The following is a 16,751-nucleotide window of genomic DNA, read 5'->3' as shown; positions in this document are numbered from 1 at the left end:
GCACCTTCCACAATAACCCAGCATAAACAAACACATCAGCAATCAAAAATTAGGAAAGAAAAACAAAACTGGAATCTTATCAAATATTTTTATCATGCTGACTACAGAGAGGAAAACGCAAGATTCATCTTTTACAGTGTGCACCTGAGAGTTTTGATAATATGTTAACTATACAGGGAAAGAAATGTGTTTAAAAAAGACAAAAGCCAAAGCCAGTGAGGTTTTTACAACAGCAGCTTTGAGATGAGTAACCTACAGGAAAACATTATGGCGATCTCTTCATTACATTTCTTATATTTTGCAAAGGCAGGAGGCTTAAACGTACTTTTGAACCTTCTTCTCTCATAAATTAAACTAATGCACTGAAAGAACATTACATTTTCTTTTCACTTCAGGATAGCAACAACCAAATGCACATGTTATTTACACAGCTCAAGATAAAAAGAAAGAGAAATAGGTATTTTCACTAAAGGGGTCACAATTGAGAGCATTGTTTTTTAACAAGACACTGAGGTATAGGAAGCAGGACGAAAGCCAGGAAGAAAGAAAGAATCAGTTGGAAAACAATCCTATAGAATTGCAGTAAACAGCAAAGATTTGGAGTTCTATACATTTTTACAGGATGTTACAAAGTGACCAAAGAACCTATTGCAGGTCCATGAAATCATGTGACAGAGATCTGTAACACCAAAATCCTCTTATTCTCTCGCATGTTTCAGATATCTACAGACATTATTTTCCACTAAATACAATAGGGCTGATACAGTTCTTTCCCAAATGGGAGTGGGGAGATAAGGAAACTGAGCAGCAAAAGAATAACTGTCCGTATGCAGGAATGTGCTCTTATCAGAAATGAAATGAAGAAACGAACTGCCATTTTCATCCAGCAGTAGGAAGTACAGGCACATGTTTCACACGAGAGTCCCGTCTCAAGTTTGGAAAACGTTTTCAGCTAACCACATCATAACACTAAGAAGAGCTGAACTTAACTGTCTAGAAAGTTTCTCTTTTCTTTCCTCTTTTCTCCTCCCTCCCTTACTAACCACGAATCTGCTTTTATCCTAACTTCCACATACTTCCGAAGAGGAATTTAGAAGCCTGGCACGATTCCCAAGCATATTCATCCCAACAAAACACACATTTCAGATTTAGGATTCTGCCTGGGAGAGAAATAGGTATTCATCAACGGCTGTACATCTGAGTAACAGTAGCTAACTATATAACCTGATGAAGAAGTGCCCAGAAATATCTTGTGGATCACAATGATAAATTCCTCTGTTTTTTTTAATAAACTTCCAATATATAGAAATTATTTGCTTTCCTGTATGTCCAAGAAAAGGTTGCTCACTACTCCCCTGGTCAGATGAAAGCTCTCAGGCTCAGATGAAAAAAATGTGTGTAGTACTAATTTAAAATTCTGGACACGTAAATGGGCCTCCTTTTTTTCAAGTAATACTTCCATGCAAGGAAATGTGTTGACGCAGTTTGCCCTCTACAAGTGCTGCATTTTTCCCTAAATACAATTAGCCTCTTACATGCAAACTTTAAAGGGTTATGGCAAGCAGAAAGACTGCAGGTTTGCCAGACTTACTATTCTGAAACGGCAATAAACACTTAAGGGCACTTTTAAGAGCTTGCATACTCCTTAGAGTCAACTTACATCTCCTTCTTCAATATGCACAAAGGGTGACTTATTTCTCCTATTGACAGAGGGAATATCTGCTCTTCAGAATTTTTTCACTCCACCAACTAAAGGCACATGAAATTCCAGCACCTTCACTGAAGCTAAGATCCACAAGTTCAAAGGAGAAATCAACTTTTAACAGTCAGGTTGAGGGCAGTTAGGCTTTAGACAGATTACCAAGAAATCTAGTTCTCCCTCCCTCTGTAAAACAGTTCAGTCGGAAATGAGCAATCTACGGTCGGACTGTTGAAATTCTGTGCCCTCTCCAGGTACTCATTACTCTCCAGGAACTCTTAAACACCTCCAGGTACTCATTACTCTAAACCACTTGTTGCTCCTGAAAAATGTGAAATTTCTGTGATGGATCTACAAGAGATAAACACGGCAGCTACGTTGTCTGAGGGTAGCTCTTGCATCATTCAGAATAATGAAGAACAGCACAAACTCCAGGTTGTTTTCTTACTTATTTTATGACTGTTCGGTGTTAGTATTTATGGTTTTCCTTTTAAAACGTAGTTATTATTAACCTGGCCCGTATTAGGTCCTCATAAAGCTAAGTTCTCTGTTTAGTTATAAATTCCAGCCACTTTGGAAAAATTTTAGAAAGTTTTAGAAACCTGGAAACTTTTTAGTTCTACAGAACATGAGAGCCGAACTTTGTTCCTTTCCTCGAAATATCGAGAGAGTATTTCTAACATCGCATAATGTCAGAAGCAGAATCCAAATCATTACAACGCATCTGCTTAAACATGCTAAAGCATGCCAGATTCCCAATAAACAATCTTAGTTCCCAAGGCTCAGCCTAAATCAGAACAATCATTTTACTTTGCTTTGGCACTCAGAAGAAGTGGGAAGCAAATAACAGGCCTTAACCTGTCAATTCATAAAAAATGTTGTGCTAGAGTAATACTTTGAAAGCATGAAGGGTTCAAAGGTTTGCTACACTGAGATGTGGCAAACACCATAAAGCAACTTGTGGTTGCTTGCCACAAGTGGGCCATGATACCTATCTTTAATTCCTACCTTAGCGTCTGGATTTTCTGCATAGGAGACTCAGAGAAATTCCCAAAACTAATTATGCAGACATCCAGCATTATTAATCTTTGTCCTGCGAGGCATGGAAAAGAACAGCCTGATCTTAGAGATGCACAGCAACTGTGAAACAGAGAACAGATCTGCTTCTAACCTCTCTCTCTTCAGCAGTGTCTGAAAGGCATTTGCATCTGACTGCTAACAGTGACTCATCACATTTCAAAGAATTAGGTATTTAAGATAAATATTCTGAAGGGACGTGATTTTCAAAATGTGCTGAGATATATTCTGTTGGGGTTGAGGGGCTGGTCCATATTACACGAACACTTTCAGAACCGAATAAACCGGTGTGTACGCTGACAGCCTTAGGAAGGCCAAAGGGCAGAAAAATCCCAGACAGAATTGTCTTATACTGATTCCTATAGGTCATGATAGAACTGGCAGGGGAAAATTTGCTTTGATTCTTCCACACCTGCTCACAGACAAATATATTAATTCATTCTCCATAGATGAGGCATTTTATTAAATAAAGAAGGACAAAAACTGGACATGGAGAACCCAAACCATGATGCTTCAACTTAAGAGTAAAGACTTTTTTTTTTTTTTTTTTTTGGACTGTGGCTAAATGGCAAAATTTAGCTACAGAAAGCTATTTTAACTGCACAGAAAAACAAGAGCGTGAAAAATGGCAAGGGAAAAGGAACGTGTAGTGGAAGGGGACAGTAGCATTCATTGCCTGATTACAGTCTGCTTTTAATTTGTGTAAAACTTCATTTAATAAGTTTGCTTTATTAAGATGCCCATTAAAAGTCCAAAATGTTAATCTAATGGAAAGAATTTGATTAGGTTTTGTTAGATTTTCCCATTAACAATATTGACTTTTAGTAGCTGTCCTAATTAGACATTAATGGGAATATAAAACAAATTAACAACAGACTCACCAGTTTAAGCTTGGGGAGGCTTAAGAACTTGACAACTGAGAGAGAGTAAAAGCAGTTCACAGAAGTCCCTTCCCAGGTTGTGTTGGGAAACACACTTTGTGAAGTCACTGGAGATTACGTATTGGAAAATGATATGACTTGCGTTCCCATGTTCGTATCGCTAAATTTGAACATTCAAATACCTCTGTCTTTAGCATTGGACTAGCTATTACCCCATAATCCAAGCTCAGGACTTGTGATATAAACTCCTCTGAATTTTTTAAATTTAAATGTAGTGAAAGCTGAAAATCTCAACTGATTTACTTTCGTTAATTGTTACTGTCAGTATGAGACATTTTTCCCGTTTCAGCTTACACCATATTGTGAGGTGGGGCTTCTGCTGAGGTTTTTCCTACTCAGGAAGATCCTTTTATCCACTAGAAACAAAGTACACTAAAGTTAATGTCTCTTATCTCAGACAATCTTCCAAAATGCAGGCAAGACTTTCAGAAGCATTACAGAAATGACAGCAACAATTCCAAGACCCTGTAACCTCTTTTGGTATTCCAGAAAATCCAGTAGATTTTGTTCTGCCACCTCCTGTGGCTTAAGATACCTCTGGAAATCTGATTCTCTTAACTTGCAAGAGCGTTAGCTCCACTGTCTTTCAGTAAAATATTGCTACCAAAATTTCACTGTATCACAACAAAGAAGAGCACAAGAAAAAGTTCTAGGCCCACAAATACTATTCCCTTAAGCTGTTCAAAGTTGACATGAATATTGCAACATGCTTACTTATCATAGACCAAAGGAGAAAAGTATATACAAATGAGACATGTTTCGTTCGGGAACAATGAAACATACAAACTCTCCATCATAAAGCATGGGCCTCTTGGAAATGAACATTATTAACTACATTTCTTAGCCACTAGCTTTGCACATATAACCAGATTAAGAGTAGATCTCCCGTACATCTGTGTATATATGCCTGTAGTGATTTTCATGTTTTCTGCTGCAAGTGAAATACCTTGGAGAGTTGCTTTATTGTTATAACGCTACACACGCTAACACTGATGAAACACATGACAATGAAAGTAAAAAAAAAAAAAAAAAACGGAAAAGCTATTTTTAGAAAAAACACACACGAACAAAAGCTTTCTTTCTACACAGTTGTAAAATGAACATTGTTAAAAACGCTGCTGAACTTATTGGCATGTGGCTACCTCACTTAAAGTGTTGTCCCACAGCCAAGCTACTAGTTGCCGTGAGGAGGGCAGGCAGAAGGCAAACAGTGCCCACCAAAGCTGCATCTCACTGGATGGGAAAGCTAAGAGATTTCAGCACAGTAGCCGCCCTGATCGTCCTATCAGCCGCTGATCACAGACATTTGGTAGAGGCTCCGAGAGGCTGACGCTCATAGGATTTGCAAAAGATGTGCTCAACATACCTACTGCCGAAGACCTGTTTGTATTTAGAAACCATCAATGTTTCACAAATGCTCTACAAACAGATAAAGTTCCTCTTCGTAGAGTGTTCTGCTAGAACACTCAGCTGTAAAAGGGAGCATATTTTCATTCAGCACTGTCGCCAGTGATGAAGATCTTTCCTTGGAAAGATTCTTGGAAGTCTGTACAACAATCTGAGAACTATTTTAGATTAAGAGCAGCAACCTATTGACAGCTTACCTGCTCAGCTTTCTAGTTGGTCTCTTTCTCGTTCTCCATACCTTGCCCAAAGCTGCAGTGAAACTAAATGAAACTTTTGCTACTGTTGCTGCACCTGAAGTTTCTTCCAAAAGAATCTTCTCTTCAGCAACTGATCAACAAATGCAGTTTAGCACTTATCTATTAAGAAATTCATTTAGCACAAGCTACACACAGATTTTGGAGCACAGTAAGAGCAAAGTGACACTTCAGCCTAGGCTGAAGCATATAACATGCTTAGAGGATGTTACCGTTGTTGTTTTTTAAGTCACAAAGTGCCTAAAGAACTGCATCTGAAAGTGGCCTGCAGGAATTCTAGTAGGGATCTAACGTTCTAATCTTTTTGAATGCAACTATACATTCAAAGTTGCTTTTTTTCCATGAACTTTCTCCCCAATCTCAGTTTGCCGGTTCTGGGAATTATTTATTTCTTATGGCAATGTCTAAGTCTTCTGTGCGAGATTGTAAAATTCTCCAGTATATTCGGTCTTTGAGCATGATCGAGTCCTTCTTCAGTCTTTTTACCTATTAATTTCAACAATTAAACTTCTTCATTTGGCATCATAAGGTATTTTCTATAGCCTCAGGACCATTTTTGTAATTCTGTGCTGCTCATTCGCCAGTTTTTCAAAAATCTGCAACAGTCTGGACTCTTGAATACCACATAATGCTCCAGGGTCCAGGACAAAAATGCCGTATGAAATCAACCTTTTCCGAATTATTAATTCACATTCTGCTTTTATTTTCCATGTTAGACTAGGGAGAATATCATTCAGCACAACACGCTGCATATTCTGCAGACCAAAATGATTCCCTCCTGACCACCGCTTTTTGATACTTGGATTATCAGATAAAGTAGCTGGCTGTTCATTCCTCTGAACCACCAGTCTGATAGGGTTTTCAAAAATCAAGTAAAAAATCTTGTTCGCTAATTCATGCTCATGGTGTTGAGAGTGACAGGCCAGGAAAGGAAGATATGGGACTGATCAGGAAATAATTTGTATTTCTAAAACTATTTTTTATGACAATTGTGAGAGAAGGAGAGCGGAAGACTTAGTGGGTGACCATCCATGGCCTTAGTAAATCTTGAGCATTCCAGAAAAATAAGACACTGGGCTGATGTCGTGTTTTGCTAACTCCTGGTTGGTTAAATATTTGCTCTTGAGAAGATTTTCCACAGCTGTGTTTTTGCACTTGATCTTTCTGCCTGATATAGGCCCATCAACTCACATCCCAGCACACATGCTGCTCAGCTGCTATACGTGCCCTTCAGTCTTCTTTAATTGAAGCACAGTTTGCACTCTTCATAGGGATTCCACAAGGACAAAATTTGTGCAGGCAAAATGCCAAAGCAATCTTTCCTGGAAAGCCAGATGTTTCATTTCATCAGTTGGCTGGCTGGCAAGGTTTTACCAAGGGGGAAAAGGGGAGATCCGTGCCTTTTTCTTAAATCATAGCCAGAGTTAATTTACCACTAAGTTAGCCACCTCTGAATTTGGAGTGAATTGTTCTTTCACCTAGCAGAACCCATCTCAATGAACTTGAAAGCAAAACAAGCAAAGGCCATCAAAATTATTGCAACACTGAATTCAGAAAGAAAGAATTCCAGTGAAGCCTTAAACACCTTATAAATTGCTTCTCAGTTATGACATTCTTAAAAAACACACAGAGCAAAATGCTGTCATCTGAACAAAAAAAAGTGCTATGGCTGTGCTCATTAATTGTGTTTGTTTTTCCAATGACTAATTTATTAAGGACAATTGAGAAAGCTAAAGCATTTGAACTGATTTTCCATTTGTTTAGCTATTAAAGTTCCTCTGTGAAATGTATGTTTATTTAAAGCATCTCCAGCTACCCATTTACAATGCATTTGTTAAATTAGTTAAGAGACTTTAATTGGGCATTAGGGATTTGTTGTGCTATTCCCAAATCTGTTTACTAAAAATACATGAGAACAGCGAGCAATTTATTTATAACCTTGTTATATTAGGCCATTACCAACATCAGAGTTTTTTCTTAACATGTTTTTAATTTGCATTGACAAAATTCAAGCCATGTTCACTTTTTTCCTATTTTTAATAGAGCAGTCTGCAAACTGTTTCCAGTTAAATACAGCAGAACCACCTGTTGTATTTGGAACAGTGTTAATAGAAGAGGATTCCAAAAAAAAATGCAACAATATTGAAACATCAACAGAGAATACCATTCTTCTCTCTTTTTTTTTTATCCCATTAAGATCAGTAATTTGAGCAGTTAACTATATCTGAGACTACCGATGCACTGTACTATATTAGCATCATTATCAAATAATCACTTACTTATTTCGATCAGATTCTAGACATCTCATAGCAATTAAAATACAACACACTGATAAAATTCCTATTACTGTGCTTCGTTTAGTGACTGGCCTGTGTTCACAACCTCCTGGGCCGCTCTGCCAAACCTCGACGTTCCAGTGTCAGACCTGTAAGTACGAGCCTTTTCCAAGCGATAACAGAGATTTTGTAGAACCTTTAATTCAAAAAGGATAGTCCTACCAAAACAATAAAGAAGATGGTATTTCTAGGAAAATCTTGGGCAGAGTTCTAAATACCAAGATTGCTCCAGAGTGCAGAAGTTTAGATCTGTGTTTTGCCTCAGCTGTTAGAAAGTCAGGCATTGTTTCCAGATTTCAAACTGAACTTTCCCCACACCTTCAGTAATTCGTCAACCCACAGCCTATTCTGAACATAAACTTGGTCTTCAATACAGGTTAATACCATATGTTTTCATCAGAAAAGGAAGAAAACGTCTATGGATTGTCCACGCTTTCCTGTCAAATATCTCAGTCTGCCGACAGCAATCTATGGTGGAGTGGCATAAACTTGTTTCAAACAGATGTAAATATCTAAACAGTCAGGATTTCATCATCCAGTTTATATAAATGCCTTAAGCAACACAAAATTCATAACCCAATTGATTTTTTTAAACTCAGTTAAGCAATTTATTTCAATGATTTCTCAATGACCTGCCACACAGAGACCTAAATGGCAGTCCAAATTCTGAAAAACCCGGGCATTCTGTCAAAGAGCAGAGCCTCAGACCTTGAAGAATGGAGTATGGTGGGTTTCCAGAATTTCAGTTCCCTATCTTGCCTGCAAGGCTCCCTGCTTGGCCACTATGGCTCGTCAGACAGGACATTCATGACCAATTGCCAGGTTCTTTCTAAAGGAGAGTCTTAGAATAACATTGTACAGGCAGATCTCTGTGTTCACCCAGAGCCCAGTGAAAGTCACTGGACTGGCAATACTGACGAAAGTGGTTCATTCCCAGGAAACAGCATGGAATTAATTGCTTCAACTTTCCACAACTAATTTTTTCTCTCTTGTTAAATCCAGTTGCTTTAACGTAGTTTTCACTCCTGCTGATGCCGATCTGCTGTGGTGTGATGAGTGAATAAGTCAATTGCTGTAAATGTTACTAAGTAATTTATTTAAGCTGGTATAGAAAAGTCAGACTGCTTTCATGTATAGGAAATCAACAACACACTCTCTAAGCCAAATATTTTTACTAAACATAATGTTGTATGAAGCTTGGGTTGTTTTCCATAGCCCGATGAACAGCATTCTGTTATTATACAAAAAATTGCTGTGTCATTTTTCAAAGTACTGCATAGCCCTACTACATGAACAAAGTCCTGAACTGCTACAGATTCCCATAAACACACCCATTTCAATGGAGCTATTCCAATTTACACTGGCTGAGTTTCTGACCAAAGATGTATTGTTTAGCAAGAAAGAAAATACTAAGAAACAAAGAACGCTCGGGCAAGGGACATAAAAGGGAGAGAGAACAAAAATGCCCGGATAGGTACAAAAACACACTCCTATGTTTCTACAAAATATAGGTTAGATAATGTTTTTTCTCTTTTCTTGTAGATTATTTTAATCTAGAAAAATGATTACCTATCACAAAAATCTCTCTAGAATGTATCATATCTAAGCTTCACTTTCAACTTCTCTTTCTAGTTATACGCAACATTGTAAGCTTCTCCAACGGCCAGCTTCAGTGTTGCTCTAATCAAAGGGCTACCCTTGCTTGTTGGTAGAATGCTCTATCTTTCCCCTAACTCGGAGAACCTACAATTAATGACAGTTTGCTTGCAGACCCCAATACCTGCTGAAAGACCAAAAATTCTTTCTGCTCAGTTAGGATGTGGTTTGATTTTTAAAACGTCTTCAAAAAAGTTTTACCTAGGTTGAAACCTTTATTTTTTAAGACTGCTTCAAACACATTGAAATACAAGTGAAAAAAGCTTAATGAACTCTTTTGGAGTTTATGGCTGCAATTAAAAGCTTGGAAAGAATAAGAGGCAATAAACCAATTGATAGTACTGTACATCCTGGCGTATAGTACATGCATAAGCAGCACAGGGGACAGGATTTGCTTAACTCTGCAGGAAGCCTAAAGCTAAACCTCACGTACTCTCAAGAACCAGAAATAATAATTAATATGCCGATATGATTGTTCTAAAGAGATTGTAGACATTCAAAAATGTATCCACAACTGCAGCAGGAAAATCTGGAGATAGATTTAATTGGCAAAAATGGTGATTAAATCACAGAGTTGATCTTCCACGTTGTTTACTTATACATTGTTTCACATAGCTTAAAGCAAATGGAGCGTCAAAATCCAGGCAAAATAAAGAGCAGAAAGAAATTCTGAAAAAGAAAAGCAAAGCTGACAAATGTTTCGCATAGCTTATCAGGAAGGATCAAGAGCAGCCTTCTTGGTGAACGGAGAGTTTAGCAGCTAGCAGCTAATATTCTTACAATGCCATCTTGACATATTTAGCACTCCAAATCCTGAGAGCCCAGATTCATACCCATCTGGCAATACAATACTGAGAGACAAACACTCATATGTCAGATGCGCTGCAGAGCTAACCTTCCCACATAGAGAGCAACAGTCATCCTGTTTGATCTCAAACTATCTCCAAACATAGCATATTTCTTGATTTTGTTGTCCAGTACATTGTACTGAGCCACAATAGGGGAGACACAGATCCAGCCATTTGGAACTGCTGGAAAGAGCTCATAAAAAGCCCATAGGCAACCTGGTGAAGAAAGCTCCTGCCAACAATATCTGAAGATATCTGCTAAGGACAAGAAAGACATGTTTCCTTCCATGAACAGAACTGAGTCTTTACAGCAGAGAACAACCAGAGATGCCATAAAATTGTAAGCTGGCTAACACTGAAATTCACAAAATGCATCTAGGGTTACATTTGACTTCCAGTTAGTTTCTTACACAATAAATGTATCAGGAAAATGTCTCTCTCATAATGTAACCGGTGTTGATGACACTATCATTCCCAGGTATGTAACTAAATTTCTGAACTGAGCAATGTCACCAATACGCCATGCAGTGTAGAAAGCATTCCTTCTATAAACATAACCAAATGAAATGGTAATAGAGCAAAAAATGAATGGAGGCTGATCTGCTCATTTTCTTCCTGTAGTAAGAAAGCAGAAGGGCAGCAGAATAGTAGTCATCAGAGCAGGTGACTTCTCCCTGACAGAAATACACATTTTGATGATTCTAGTAAAAGTTAATAGTGCACTGGAACGCTCTCATTTACTTATCTCTGAAACAGGAATAATGCCTTCCAAGTAGCTTTTGAGGCTTACTGACCAGAAAGTGCTCTGGAGTCCTCGAGTGAAAGGCATCTTTCTTTCCCATCTGCAAAATGTCTAAAATAAATAGTCTATTTTCAAATAAGAATTACCCTTCAGGGCTTTCTCATTTTGTTCAGAGGGGAACTATGCCATGTAAGGACCATTTTTATCATAACAAGAAAGCCCTGCAATGAAAAATAATGTATCATTTGCCATGGAATTAACTTCTTTTGACCTGAAAACTATGCTTTTTCATGTGGAATTACAACTCAAGCTCACCTCAAACTTCCTGGGCCTGGAAGTTTGCCTATCAAGAAAATAGAACCACAAACAACTCACCAACCAGACTGTACAAAGAGCCACAAAAAAAGAATGACTGAATGAAATCAAATTACCTTGTGCAGAGGTTGGCCTTGCCCTTCAGTTCAACGTTGGAAGGTATTCAGTTGTTCATGAGCACACTAACCACTCATGAAGGCTACCATCCTTTCCTCAGTAATGGCATGTAGGTATGTTTGTTTCTGAGCCGGGTCAGCTCTTCAAGTCTCAGTGCAACTGCAGCCCTGTCTTGTACAACCCTTCTTTAGGTCTGGTAGCCCTGCAGTTACAGGGATAAGAAAGGATATCAAAAGGAAAAAAAGATGGCAGAAAAAGAACGATGCCCACAGGGAATACACAAGATAGCTGCTAATATACAGAAAACAAACTTAACAGATATGTTTTATACACTTTCAAAAAGAGATCAGAAGGACAGACAAATCAAGAATTATTACCCAGAAAGGATGAGAAAGAACTGAAGCTTCCACGGAAAAAAAAAAGAAGTCATGTTTGTTTATTTATCATTGTAATAAAAGAACCTTCACACCTCAATTGGGTTGCAAATGTAGTTCAGGTTTCCCAGCATCACAGACCTAATAACAATAGTAACAATAACGCTGAAGCCTGGGTGTTATTTCTGACAACTTTTAAAATATAAATTGTATTATTTTCAGAGCCACTCTTTTCCAGTAGTCAATGGCATCATGGAATTGGCTTTGCATAATACTGATGTACTGTGAAGTGGAAATGTTTATATATTCATGCAGGTTTTAAAACACATGCACACCTATATTCAGATGAATAGTTCACTCAAGTATAGAAATCTGAAGCTAAATTACCTTAATCCACATTCAGCTAAGTAGTAGAGTCGTTAGATTTTCAAAGGCTCTCTGGATACAAGCTCCTTCTTCTTTCAACACTAATTAATGAGTAATAATATATTTAGGTTTCTTGCTTTACATACGGGACTTCATTTCACTATCTTCCTCCCTCAAAATGAAACACCCACACTCACACATATTATACATGCATGTCTGTCTGTCTGTCTGTCTATCTCTACACACATACACACTTTTTCCAATACCAAGGTCTAATGAGCCCTCTGAGGTATACAAATGACTAAAAATCTAGAACATCGAATTCTCAGCTTAACAATACCTCTGAGGGGAACAGCAGGAACAAGAAAATAAAACTAGACCAAATACTCAGCCTAACAACTCCCCAGTGGGGCATGGCAGTCTAGGAAAGTATAATAATGAGATCAAATACAAATTACAATATGAAAAGTGAAAATTCAGTATGCAAGTATGAATAATACAAAACTACATTAGTAAAATGACATCTTCTATTAGCAGAATATCCTGCTGTATATGAAACCACCTACTTTATGCAACACACCCATGCCGTATCACATTTCCCAAATTTAATTATACTAAAATACATATTATGATAAAGTGGCTGTTTTCATGAGTTCCAAAATACTTCAGACACAGTATAAAGCCATATTAGCAAAATGTCTAACTTCCACCTTCAGTTCCTTTTCTTTAAAATTCCCTTCAGAGTGTGGCTACACAGACACTCCACATAATGTCTCAGTGTGTCCTAACCTTCCCTTGAGCAGTACCTCATTTGAGTAGCAGTAGTGAAAGGATAAGTAGCACAAGGAATTTCTTAGGGCTAGAACATCTTATCGAAGCTGACACAAGCGGTTTAATGGGAAATGAAATACGCACAGGCTCTAAGCAGTGACATACACGCTGAGACATACATAAGCCACATGTGGCCTCCCTGCGTATCGTAACTCTTTGGAGAAAATAAAATAAAGGTACTGTTCAGGTCTATCTTCAGTCTGGCTATGGATAGCAGGGCATTCACCAGTAGCAAAATTTTCTGTGGTGCACTTTCATGAAGGACCTTTGCCATTCATTTCATTAGACCGAACGTATAAAGGAAACGTAATGTTTGCCCTATGAAGCACGATAACACCCCTCGACATTTATACTGGAAACAGGGCAACATATTCCTCCTCTCTCTGACCATTAAGGAACACGATCTTCCTCCCTCACTTCCACACTAACAAAGGGGCCATCACTAAGCTCCGCACTAACGCCCAGCAGTAATAGGCTCTTTCTCTGCCTCTTTCTTTGCCTCTGGAGAAACACAGCAGAATCTGCTATAAAAAGGTACTCATGAAACAAAAAGTCCTCATGTAAATAAGGATGCACTAAGTTCATCTTCGCTGTATGTGGAGTTACACTCCGCAGATAGATGGAGTTGAGCATCCTCTTTTAATTTGAAACGCGGTTCTTCAAAGTCCTCCAAAAACATGAGGGAAAGCAAAAAAAAAAAAGAGTAATTCCATTGTTTTCAGATAAATGCTATGCCTTACTTATGTACTTTTTGTTTCGAAGATGAAATCAAAAGAACATTGCAATAGCGTCACCTTAAAATAACAATAACACTATACAGAATGGGTTGTCCCTTGCCTTTACGGATGCATGAAAGTCAAGTCTTCCTTCTGCTTCTGCATAGAGAAGCTCTATGCAGCAGCACTGTGCTGGCAAGTCTTTGGCTATGTTTGCTATTTGCTCCTCGTTTGTATTTCTGTATTGGATTCAGCACAGCGGGGAATGCTCTTGAGCAATTTATTTTCTCCAATCATTCCGTTCTGTTCCTCTCACCCCTGGGGACCGAAAAGGAAGTCTCTGACAGGTAGACAGCTCCCTACGTAGAAAAAAATCCCCAACGTAACAGGAAAATCAGCAGTTAGCCAACTACCGTAAATACGACGACGGAGGAGAAACAGCAAAAGAAAGACATCTGAGATATACTGGCATTCGGAGACAATATATGAGACAACTGGCTGCCTACCAATCTTCCTGAGGGTACAACGAGTACTGGGAGGTTGCCATATTGTTATCTATATCTTACCCTGAAACCTCACAGCTGAAAGGTGGTTTTCCTGCTGAGACGTCAAAGCTATGCACAGAGCTTTAATTACCACTGGCTGCAGTAACTTATTCCAGCAAAATAAAAATGTCATTGAGGAAGGCTGCTATTGCTGATGTAATGATTTTTTGGGAAGGCTGATATATGTTAACACCAGTTTTAATGAGGCTGTTTGGTCGTTTCTCAAAGAAAGGCTCCTAAAAATTATATATCATTAGGAAGGTACCAAGCACCATAAACAAGCATTTTTTCGATCACAAAAATATTCACTCTTGTGAAGACGGTAGCAGAGGGCCAAGACATTTAAGTTTCAAGCTTTTATCTTGGCCAAATGATTAATTTCAAACAGCAACACAGAAGACAGCATCAGTAGCACCCAACTCCGTAGATATTGTACAGCATTGTGCTTCAGCACTAAATTTCACATGTATATGAAAAATCAAAATATACAATTGGACATAAAATTGCGGATTCTCACTTTTTCATGAGATACTCAGGATCTTTTTACAAGTAAGGCTTCTGAAAAAAATGGGAGGGAGAGAAACCATTATATTAGGGTATCTGCTTCAGGACAGGGATACATAGCAAATAGGTACTTTTTCTACCTAATAGGTGTTTTTCTACGTAAGAATTTACTGTAAGGAATAGAACGGTAAAACTGAAGGCCTTGAACTTGCAGGCATTCAAGGAACTCAAATAAATTCCAGCAATTTCAAGTTTTGCATTTGAGAAACAACACTGCCCTCATTATTTTCTACTTCAGCGCTTCTGAACAGGAAGAATTTAGGTCAGCGTTGAGTCTGAGTTACTGCTGATAACTGTCAACAAATAAAACTCTGCCCCACATTTCATTCTTTATGAAAAATAAATGAGCGTGGGGTAAGGAAATTGACTATCTTTCTGAGACAAGAATCTGTAAGCCAGTGCATTTGCATTTTGAGATTACTTTTGAAGAAACAGTAATGGACTTTCCACATTAAGCTTGAGACACAGAAGACAGCATTAGAGCCCTGGCTATATTTGCCTTTAGTGGTCCAGGTTCAACACAGAACCTAATCTTCAAGTAACAGGTATGTTCAGGAGATCTGGTGTAAGAACTAACTAAATGGTAATAAGAACTTGACTTCAACTCTGCTCAATACGACAGTGATCCCAGAAGCACAGGAGGAAGGATTTATTTTCCTGTGATGGTGAAAAGAAAAGGACAGGTGAAGAGGTTAACAGTTTGCCTATATCCTGTTTTGTTTTCTTTTATTTACCATTTCAATCTTTTCTCCCATAATTTCAGTCCCTTTCAAGCGTGGCCGGTTTCATAGTAGTTTAATGATGAAATCTCCATAATAAACTCTAGATTTTAAATAATATCGCTGTAATTGTTCAGTCCCAGAACAGTCCCAGAGTAGCGGTCTCTCTTCTCATACTACTGGCTCAGACCTCAGGTCCCAGAGAGGGGCGTGTTTTCCTCCAGGTAACGTTGCTATCTGTGACTGGACATGCATATTAAAAAGCACTAATTTAGTCCATCTCTATTCCCAACAGCACCTGCCAACTTTACGATTGTGTATAGGTCCCAGTGAAGTCATCAGGGTTTAGGCACTTCTGTAAGCAAGCACTGCATTTCGGTGAGCATGAGTGAACATAAAAACTAAGAACCTAACTGTGCAGAAATCAGGCCTCACACTGTAGTAAATTGGCTTGCAACCTTTATTGGCATTTACATTTCTAGCCCTTTCTTTTATAGACTGTCACTACATTTTCTCTCTCACACGTAAAATCTAAAACGGTGATTTTTTTTTTTTTTTGCTGACTTACCTACTTACCCTTTCTGTATGGTTAAGGAGAAAACCTTGAAATTGTGAATAAAAGCCATTCCTTTTCAGGCAGCTCTTCCTTCCCAGGCGTTAGCAGTATTCAACTACATTAGTTAAATTTTAACCAGCCATTTTCTTTGTGTCAGGGCAATGCCTCTTGGAGCACCAAAATGAGCAACTTAGGACAGAACGACACTACCTTCAGAGAGCATGCTACTCGTTCTTCTTTACGGAGAAAAGAAACCACTCTGACTCTAGAAGAGCAAAGTTACACTGGAACGTTCCGAACTGCAGCATGTACTTCGAACTGGCACAAAGCAAATAAAAGCTTTGATGTCATATTCTCTGTTTCTGCTACTAGATGTAATGCACTGCCAGACAAAATGAACGCTCAGGAGAATCTCTGCAGTTTATTCAAGGTGAAATTTTAGTCCCATCAAATCAGCAGTCTGAGCCGATTTTACTGGAGTTAGGATTTCACCTGAGTCCAACCTTTCCTCTTATTTTTAAATCTTCTCATTTACATTCTTTTTAAATCAGTGTCAGAAGAGTCTTCCATGGTCACAAAGTCTTGGCCTCACATTTACAAAGACCATTAATAAAAAAATAAAAACATAGTACTCATCCCCTTTCCTAAGCCTATCAAGGCCTATCATAAAAATTGCCTTTCTCTCTTT

The 16,751-nt window shown here is 38.3% G+C and overlaps 1 long non-coding RNA gene across 1 annotated transcript in view; it reads right to left on the bottom strand.

Moving 5' to 3' along the window:
• Positions 1–11,479, bottom strand: part of LOC138067625 (uncharacterized) — a 123,247-nt gene extending 111,768 nt beyond the window's left edge. The window contains exon 1 of the long non-coding RNA XR_011141857.1: positions 11,392–11,479. This is a non-coding gene — a long non-coding RNA (uncharacterized lncRNA). The remainder of the gene's footprint in view (positions 1–11,391) is intronic.
• Positions 11,480–16,751: the final 5,272 nt, after the last annotated feature.

Source organism: Struthio camelus, chromosome 6 (assembly GCF_040807025.1).
Source record: "Struthio camelus isolate bStrCam1 chromosome 6, bStrCam1.hap1, whole genome shotgun sequence".
NCBI classification, from domain to species: Eukaryota; Metazoa; Chordata; class Aves; order Struthioniformes; family Struthionidae; genus Struthio; species Struthio camelus.
The sequence above is the reverse complement of the archived record's forward strand: the minus strand, read 5'-3'. Positions and strand labels throughout refer to the sequence as shown.